We start from the raw sequence: 10,210 nt of genomic DNA on the forward strand, positions 1-10,210 counted from the left end.
GGGCGGCTCAGCAGGGCGGGGAGGGAAGGTTCCGGGATCTGAGGCTGGACGGCAGTCCTTGTCCCAGCGCCCACCACGCCTGGGGGAGAGGGAGGGGCTTTCTGCTCCGCCCATTTTGCCTCAGGGACCCTCAGTCTTTTCTCATTTCTCCTGCATGGAGGCTTGTCAGAGCTGGAGAACACTTGTGGTAGGCTTAGCAGTGGCTTTGCAAGGGGGGTGAGGAGGAGGGGACAGGGAAGCCTCCCTTTCTAGCATTTGCTGTTTCCATGATGGAAGCACCCCACCCTGGCTCATTCCAAGCTGCCACCACGATGCCCTGGCAGGGAGTCGGGAGAACTGTGCCCTAGCATCCATTGTAGAGCATTTCCAGGAGACAGGTACAGATGCTAATAACCCCACGAGCTGAGACAGCAGTGAACTCCAGTAAAATAATTAGGAAGTGAGGAGTTTTGAGTACTCATCTCTTTTGTTTTAATATAATTTTTTAAATTATAAATTTATATAATTTAATTTTTATTAATGGCTGCAATTAGAAACTGGCTTACAAACTTTAGGTGGGCCATATCCACAGGCAAACAGAAGGCTGTGTGTGCATCACTGACTCAAGGGAGGGAATCTCAAATACAGTCCTGATTTTTCTGTTTTCCATAGAGACACAAATAGCAGGAAGTCGGTTGCCCCCGTCCTCCTGTGGGTTCTCCCTGGGGCGTCATTTCCAGGCCTTACCAGAGCTGAATTCTAATTCCTCTGGTCACTGGAAAATCATTTCGATCATTGAAGTGTCCTTGGCACACCATCAGAAACCTAACCTGGCCTCCACCGAATTTTCCATGAATTTGTCTCATAGGGTATCTGGCGCTGGGAAACCTATTCAAGGGACATTCTGGGCTCTTCCTGCCTCAGTTCCTTCTCTGACTCCCCCACGTGTTAGGAAGTCATCCTTAGTCATCTTCTCTTTAAGCCCGAGCCCGTGACTGGCACGGAATCCCAGTGGATTCTCTTCTCCGCGCTCCCATTACAGTCACTGTTGGCATGCTTCCTGCTCAATTATGTTCCCATTACTCCAGGCCCCGAAGGACCATGGTGACTCTGGGGAGGGATTATTATTAATTTTTTCCAGCCTTACTGGAAAGGAGTTTTGAGGCTTAACCCCTCACTGTTACGGCTGCCCTGGAGGCCAGAGCTGGATCTGAACTTGAACTCTGCAGCCAGTGTGTCCCAGGAGGGTCTCCTGCTGAGAGCCTGGGAAACCCCTCGACGTGGGATTGACCCTCTGCCTGTGCCCAGTCGTCTGGAGTGATTGTTTCTTTTCTTCCTGGTGTGTGGAAACAAACTGATTCCGCTCAGTCCCTTGCAGTTAGATTAGGAAGAACGTGCTGAAGGGCAAGATCCCTGAGACCTGGGGCTGTGCGGGCCAGGTGGGGCGGGGGCTGCTCTGGGAACCCGGCAGGACTTGGGCAGGCTCACCGTGCCTGCCTGTGGGAGTGGACAAGATGGCCTTCTGCCACCCCTCTGCAGCAACGGCCCTCAGCAGCCTTCTTAGACGCATTGAAGGAGGGGAAGGATGGGACCCGTGCAAGGGAGGGACACATGCCAAAGGCAGGAAATGGGCGGAAGATGGGGTGCACCACCCAGTCCCTTTCTATAAAGGTGGAGTTTGAGGTGCTGTTGAACGTATTTGGGTGTCTTGGGGAGAAAATAAGGAAAGAAGGAAGGAAGAACGTTGTTATAAATATTTGTGAGTTAGTCATGTTCACATATGCAAAGGAAAAAGCCAGTTTTGGCATCAAACCTGACTTCATGGATATTTAATAAACTCCTGAAACCTTGGTTTCTTCATCTGTAGAATGGAATCAGATGTGGGCTCTTCTGGGTGGAGTGCTCATTGCAGGGCCTGGAAGGTGGCAGGGGCTCTGCAGACATTGATCCCAAGCCCCCAGTCCTCTGTGTGATTACATCTCCCACAAGGGGCAGGCCTGGGGGCAGAGATGGAACCACAGAGAGGCAGGGGTGGAGGCTGAGACAGTGGCAGTTCCCCCACGCAGGGGGATGAAGGGAGAAGAAAGAAGCCTTGGGATTGACCTTGGAGATGACTGACCACTTGGGGGAAGAGGCAGGAGGCCCAGGAAGCAGCAAACAGAAAAGCAGGAGGACAACCAGGCCTGCCTCTGAGTCCTAGAAGCCACACGTATTGATATCGATGATGAACCTTCCTAGTAATAGCGATTCTGCTAATAACAGGAATCACCTGAATCACCAGCTCGGCAGGGCCCCGGGGTCGGTCCTGCCGGGACCCTCATGCCGCCTCCCTGGGCCAGGGCTCGCCCTCTGGCGCCCTTTCTGGTGACCTGCTCTCCACGCCTGGCCCTCAGGCCCTTGTCTGCTGCCCACCATGGCTCTCCTGGACCGCTGACCTGGACGGCCCCTCCCAGGGGTACCGCTCCTCCTGAGGGGTCTGCACACAGCTCTCCACAGCTGGGGGCACAGAACTTTTCTTTAACATTTAGGGTAGGATCAGTTCAGTCCTGGGACTGAACTCCGTCAGCACATAAGAGGCTCACCCCCTGCCTGTCTGTCCTATTGGTGCCCACAGACAACCCCTGGTCTGTGCGCCGCCCCCGTTAACTTGCCCGGATGCTGCAGGTGGCCTGTGGTCCCTCCCTGTGCCGCCTCCTCTCAACTCGCTCTGGCTCCAGGGCCCTTCCAATGTGGGGATTCAACTCCCCATCCCGGCCCAGCCCCAGCCCCTGCCTGGCCTCAGCCCCTTGGCCAAGGCCGCCTTCCATGCCCATGAAGCCCCTGCTTCCTCCCCTCTCTGTCTCTGCCGCTCTCCTCTCCTCCCTGCCTCTCTGGCATCCATGCTCAGCCTGCATCGGTTTCTCAGATGACCATGTCCCCTTTCATCACCCACGCTGTACCCTGCTCCCAGAGAAGGGGAAACGGTGCCCGCCCTGTCACTTTGCCCTGTACTGTGAGTGTCTTGTCACCCTCCACCTGTGTCAGCCCAGGCTTCCACTGAGGACAGGGCCAGGTCACCTGCTTTCTTGGTACTTACCCCCTTCAAGAGTGCACACTCTCTCCCTGAGCTGACCTTCCCTAAGATGAGACCCCTCCCCAGTGTGGGGCGCTGACAGTAATGCCTGGGGTGACTCAGGGGCACACGATGGAAAGAGCCGCACATATGCCCCAAATCCCTCTGAATGGCAGGTATGGAAACTGCGTTCCCTGAGGGGCCACCAGCTGATAAGCAGATCCAGACAGGTCCAGGAAAACCCACTGACGCTCCAGCCTACGTGGGCCCGGGGCTGCATCAGGTCCAGCTCTGCTGGCCAGGTCACTGCCCCTCTGCCCCTTTGACTGACAGGCTCCTTAGGAAGCTCTTCCCTGGGCAGCAGGTGGCTTCTCATTCATGGGTTAAGGACGGGGAGAAAGGCCAAGTTTGTGGTCACCACCATTAACAAATTGGACAACAGGTTTGTGGTCAGAAGAAGCCTGACCTGCTGCTGAAACACGGTTCCGTGGGGACACCGAGTCCTTCCTTTCAGTGCCCACCGGCCTCTCCAGGGCTGAAGCACACAGCTGATGAAGGTGAGGAGGGTGGATGGAAACAGGTTCCCAGCAGGCTGCCCACCCCCCCATCCGTGTAAGAGCCATATGCCAGCAGCACCTGCACGTGCGCCCAGGCCAGACCTCTCTCGTACGTCTCACGCTCCCTCACCTGCTGAGCTGTTTAGGAGGCATCACAGACTGAGCATGGCCCAGGCGCTGCCGTGGCCTCCCCTACGACTCTTCCAGCCACGTCTCCCTCAATGCAGGTGGTGGCTGCTCCGTCCTTCCCTGATTGCTGTCTCTCTGCCCAGCCCCACGGCATCCAATCTGTCAGAAGTCCTGCCGGCTCTCCTTTCAGGGTAGATCCCACGTCCTGCCCTCTCCTCCTGCACTGTCACCTCCTGGCTCCCAGCCACATCAGCTCTTGCCTGGGTGACGCACCGGTGTCCCTGCTGGTCCCGGCTTCCTCCCTCGCCCACCTACGGAGAAGCCAGAGCCATAAGTAAATCATCCCTCTGCTCAGAACCCTGAATGGCTTCGCAGTTTACTCAGAGCCAAGGTCAGGTTCCTTCCTGGTCCCCCAGGCCTCACGTGCTGCCTCTAGGACGTGCTGCCCCCTGGTCCTCCAACCCTGCAGGGCCTTAGCCCTGGCCGCCTCTGCTCAGGACGATGTCCCTCCAGGTTTCCCCACACCTGAGTCCTCACCTCTTCCAAGTCCCGGTCCCACCGCCTCCCTGTCACTGAAGTCTTACTGAGGGTTGCAGGGCCCTTCCTCCCATGCTCTCATCACCCTTACCCCCTTCTCCTTGTGTCTTCAATCCCTTTCCAACAAGCTGTATGATTTATTTGTCATAGTTATTACTAATTGGATCCCCCTGCCCCCCATCACCTGCTCCACAAGGGCAGGGATCTCCCAAAACTGCAAGGCACATAGTAGGCACACATCCTGAGGAGAGACACTCATCCGAACTTATGACAACTTGCAATCATAGACGGTGGTGGAAACCTCACAGGAGGCTGTGTGGGAGGTCGGATGCTCACTGGGGTCAGTGATGGCCGGGTGGCGACAGCTTCAAGGGACGGGACCAGGCAGAGCACAGGGAGCCCCTCTGCCAGCCTAAAAACACCCGGACCCCAGGACCCTGACTCATGCTGCCCCGACTCTGTGCCCTGCCCTCCCCTCCCCCAGGCAACTCGCTGACTCTTCAGAAGAATCTGGGATGGTCCCATCCCAGAGTGGCTGCATGACCAGGGATGCTCTCAGCCTCAGCCCTACTCCAGCTCCGGGGCCCAGAGCCTCTGCAGGCAGGGGCTGTCTCCTCCCCAGAAAGCGGTGCTCTCCTCGCTGTGAGGCCAAGCACAGCTAGACCTCCTCCACCACTCAGCAGGACCCTGAGGCAGCAATGCCCTCAGCCCAAGGGGGTGCCTCAGAGAAAGGCCCCATGGCCTCGACCTGGTAGTGTGACTTGCTTCCACTGGGCAGTCATCATGGCTGACAGTCACTCCCTGGGAGTGACTGATATGCGGCCCCTCTGGGTCTGACCCTGACATTGTCCTTTTGCTTGTGAAGGCCCTCCTGAAACAGCATCGGGGACCCTGCCCACAGAGTTTCCGTGGGACTCTGAATGCTGCAGGTGTGGGCATGGGCGGCATTGCACTTGGAAGGATTTGGGGTCAAGGACAGCCCCTTGTGGCCCCAGGGCAGCTCCCACTCCCCCCTGTTATTAACCTCAGGTCCTGCATGTTTCGGGCCTTTCTGGAGCTGGGCTGGTGGACTGAGGCCGGGTAGCTGAGAAGCTGACCAGGCCTGGACGGGCTGGGCCCGTGCTGGGTGACCGCTCTGTGACGGGCTCTCTGGCCTAGGGCCCCGCCACCTTCGCAGTCACTTTGCTGGATCTGGAATGGAATTCTGGATGTGGAATATAAAAACCCACCTGGGTACAGACATGAGCCAGCTGTCCTGGGTGGGAGTGGAGCAGGACACAGAAAGAGATGGCTTTTCTTCCTCAAATCAGTTTGCACTTACATTATTACATTGCATCTACGAAATTACCTGTGTCTGACCAGTTTTTTACTTAAGAAAATGGCCATTTTCCTGATGGAAACCAATCCATTGTTCAGTCTCCAAATGTTTTGCTCTTTTGAAAGCCCTGCTCCCTGATGACTGAGGGCCGATTCACACTTGGCTTTATATTAAAACTTAACTCTTCTCTCTGTAGTGCCAGCTCTGGTAAGGGGCATCTCCATCTGCCTGGTCACACAGGTCAGACACCCCAGCATCACCCCTGCCCCTCACCACAATAACCAAGCCCTGTCTATTCCAGCTCCCAGATCTCCCCTGAACCCCCTCTTCTACACCACCCCCACCTCGCTTCCAAGCCATCACCTCATCTGCTAGAATCAGTAGCTTAATCTCCCCACTTTCATTCTCTCCCCTAAAATCCATTCTGCACACAACCACCAGCCTGAGCTTTTAGAATCGTAAGTCTGAGCGTGACATTTCCCTTCTTAATATCGTTCAGTGGCCTCCTTTCACATTAGAATTAAATTGTAAATCTTCCTGTGTCCTAGTGGACCCTGCACGATCTGCCCTCTGCCACGCTCTCCCTCCCGAGTCCCCCTCTCTCGGTTACTCTGGCCATAGGGACTTCCTTCAGGTGCTCAGATATGCCAAGGTCTTTCCCGAAGGGCTCTCAGGGCTCAGCGTGGCAGACCTGCCCACCCTGCTGTAAGCCCCACCACTCCCGCCTGCTCTCAGCTCAACGTCTCTTCCTTAGAGGCCCTTTGTGTTCCCTGCACCAGCTGTATTTTGCTCCCTTGTTAGTGTTGCTCACAATTTTCAGTTCTTTTCCTCTGTAAGGCTGAGCAGAGTTTCGAGGAAACATTTTTGTGTATTTGCTGAATGCCTCTCTCTCCCTCCTGGATTGCAGGCTTCCTCGGGGCAGGAGCCTCTCTAACTTGCTCGCAGCTGTTTGCCCTTGTCTCCGGCACATAGGAGCTGCTCATTGGAGATGTGCTGAGTGATGAGCCCTGGAGACCGATGGCTCAGTCCTCGGGAAAGGGGTTGTGGCCTCCGCTGTGTTTGCTAATCCACTTTGCTTGCTACCTTTAAACTGCAGTGGGCGCCGGGGGCTTGCTCGTGCTCATGGGGGGAGGGCTCAGGATAGAAAACGTCCAGGGGGAGGGGTCCCCATATTCAGGCCTGCCCTTAACACTTGTAATACTAACAGTTGCTTATGTGATACATGTCTTATCCTCTATCCACTTGAACAGATACACCTTCACAATGACTGGGAAGGCCCGATTAGGATTCAGAAGTCTTAGGCAATCTGGGATTTCATCCCCGAACTTGGTAGCATAGGAAGAAGTGACTCCCTGGCCCAGGACTGAGGCCAGACCCCTTCCTTCTCACCCACAACGCCATTCCACCCTGTGAAGGGCCTTGTGCCCACATGTGTGGACACTCTGGGCCGCATGTCCAAGCTCCACACTGACTGCATCTTCCCAGCCTCTAGTGCTGTGAAAAACAATATCTATTGCTTATGAGTCCCCTTGACTGTGGAATTCTTTTACAGAAGCTGAAATGCCTAAAACTCTGAGCTACCCACAACTTCTAACAATTCCTTCTTTCGCTTTAGTTAAACCAGCACTGGTTTCTGTTGCTTGCAGCTAATGAACTCTTACCAATGCCAGTGTTTTTCCATTATTCTTAAATATTCTAAAGAACATGATTTTAAAAACGTGGCTATACGTATTTTATTCACTTATTTGGTCGAATTGTTGTTTATTATGCAATAGCATTGCTACATTCCATCCGCCTCTGTTTTTTCCCGTTCTGTTCTGATACATTCAATGAGCAACCTATTGAGAAAACTGGCAGAAGAACGGAAGCTAGAATGAATCTTGACAGGAAGCACACCTTGTTTCTGACACAGTAGCCAAACCCTTTATTGACCCCTTTTGTCCCCAGGTCAGGTCATACATTCTTTAATTTAAAATTCATTCATAATGTTGGGAGGAACTTTTGGTTTATCTGGGGCAGGAATGGCACTGGGCTTCATCTTGGTTCCCAACTTTAATTAACTGGTCAGAGTGACTTGAACGCTGTGAGGACTCCACAGGGAAAGTGTGTCATCATTAATTACCCGTGTTCAACGTGGCCCCGGAAGGCAGAAGTCAGGATATATGTTTGTCATTTTGTCACTTTTCCCTCATATTTGGACCTCCTGATCTAATGCAGCTTCCCACGTAACATGCCCAATCTTTAGTCTGTCATATCGCTGTGAGATGGTTTCTGCTTGATAACATTCACGGAAACGGTTCACTTCCTATTTGACTTCTCCATTTGTTAGAACGTTGTCTCCTGGAAATAAGGGGCAGGGTGAGGGGCCAGCCTCATTTATAGATTCCCAAAGCTAGTTTTGACTTTGCCACTGACTAATTTTGTAATTCTTGGAAATAACTATCTCTTTGGGCCTCGGTTTTCCATCTGGGAAATGATGAGCTTCAGCTGAGCAGCCACAAAGTTTCCTTCCAGCTTTAAGATCCTCCTACTCGTATGAGTCAGTATCTGCCTCTCAGCGACCTGATTCGTTGGCCTCAGTTACACAATCTGGCTTACGTGAGAGCCCTTCGTGATGACTTACAGCTTTCTGAGTGTTTTGTTCTGTGCTGAGCACAACCAGTTTCTTTAATGATTTCTCATTATAGCTTCTGGCCGTTTGGCCATTCTGGTCATTCTCTTGTGGACACCTGAGTTTTCCAGTGTCTCCCTGGATGTGTGGCCCCAGGACCAGCCCTGGGCTATTCAGGCAGTGGGTATGTCCCTTACTTACCCATGTGCTCAGCCTGCACCTCCTGGCAGACGAGACCCACGTTGACCGGTGCACAGCCTGAGGGGAGACACCCATCAAAACTTATCCAGATCTGGGGATAGTTGTATTGTGCCATTTTAGAGGCCCTCCTTCAGAGTGCAAGCAGGACAGCTGCAGGCAGCATGGAGTCAAATCTGGAAGTGGGTGATGGTGCTTCCCGCAAAGACCAGTGAGTAAGCAAGCGCTGATCCACACAGCAGGTACTACTTGTTAATAAACCTGGAGAGAGGATTCGCCAGAGATGATAGGAATGGTCGCAGTCCTTTCTTTTTAAAAATGAGGTGTTGTCTGTTCCTGTCTTCATTGATGAAAAAAATGTGTCTCCAACCCTTGTCTCTTGCTGCGTCCCCTCCATTCCCTCTGATATCATGTCCCAGGACCCCAGTGCCCTGGCAGCATTGCACAGGACAGGTACAAAGGCTCTTGCTTGAGGAAAATGTAATGGAAACAAGGAGAAGAAAAAGCAGATTTGCAGAGGGTTCTGGTCTGACAACTATAATAAGTAATGGTGTAAGGTCGTCACAGGAGCAACCCAGCACCCAAAGAGAAGGGAGCTTTCCTGGCCACCCTACTCCCGGGGACAGGCGTTCTGAAGACCACCAGGTCCCATGTGCGGTGGCCCCAGGACACCACTCTGACCCTCGCCTTCCTCCCTTGCCCCACCTGCTGGGACCCAGTGTCTCTGGCCTCCACTCTCTTCCTGGTAACCACTGACCGAGCTCCCACGCCAGGCCCTCTGCCTGGTCTCTGGATCACTCTGGGCCCAGCCGCAGCATGGCCGACTCCACGGGGTTTCCGTTCAAATGCCACCTTGCCAGAAGGGTTCCCTGACCCCCTTGTCTAAGATGGACCCCATTCTCCCCAGGACGTCTTTCTCTGGACTGTGACTCTGCCTTATCTTTCTTATTTGACACATACTCACTTCCCTGTTTGTATTATCTAGAATATAAATGTCACGAAGTAAGGGCGTTTGTTCGCTACCAATTCTCCAGCCTCAAAGGGTACCAAGCACATGCTTGGCCCTCAGGCAATATTCCTTCCTGTGTGAACCTCAAAGCATCAGTCCCAAGGCTTGTTAACCCAACTGTTGTCCTGACAGAAGAGCTCTGAGATTCTCAGTGGGGGGCTGTGCAGTCCACTAGCTGACACGTCAGTCATCAGGGTGGCTGCATCAGTTTATCTGAGCAGCGAGGATCTGTTCAAAGGCCCTTACGCACCACACTGCACAATTGCTGTCTCAGTGGCGTCCCCAAGGGTTACCCTATGGAGAGCCCACACTCCACCCCACACTGCTCTGATCTGAGGTGGGGCCCCAGGGACGATGGGAAGAAAGGTAGAGAGTGGCTCTGTATGTTTCCCCCACATAACCGCCAAGGCTCAGTGTTAGATCCTGCGCCTTCCCATTCACATCATTTTAGGGACTGAGGCCACTTTTGCAAGATTCAGTGATCAGGCACAGGGAATGCCTCTAGGCGGGAGGTGGGGCAACACAACCTGCCAGGTGGGGAGCCATGTGCACTGTTCGGGTATACTTGGGGGGACATGATGGTGGAGACGTGGGTGCAGGAAAGGCACGAAGCCCAGGCCAAGCCAGGGGACCAGCAGGGGACCTCTGAGCAGAGCCAGCAGGTGGGGGAGTCCCAGGACTGTTCTCGTGGATGCCAGATGCACATCTGGAGGCCAGCTGTGCTGACCATTGTCCAAGCTCAAGTGACCTCCCAGGAACTGGGAGGAGAGGGAGGATCCCAGGGTAGGACTGGCATGCTGGGTGCAGTGACGGAGCTGCC

This window comes from Manis javanica, chromosome 14 (assembly GCF_040802235.1).
Source record: "Manis javanica isolate MJ-LG chromosome 14, MJ_LKY, whole genome shotgun sequence".
NCBI classification, from domain to species: domain Eukaryota; kingdom Metazoa; phylum Chordata; class Mammalia; order Pholidota; family Manidae; genus Manis; species Manis javanica.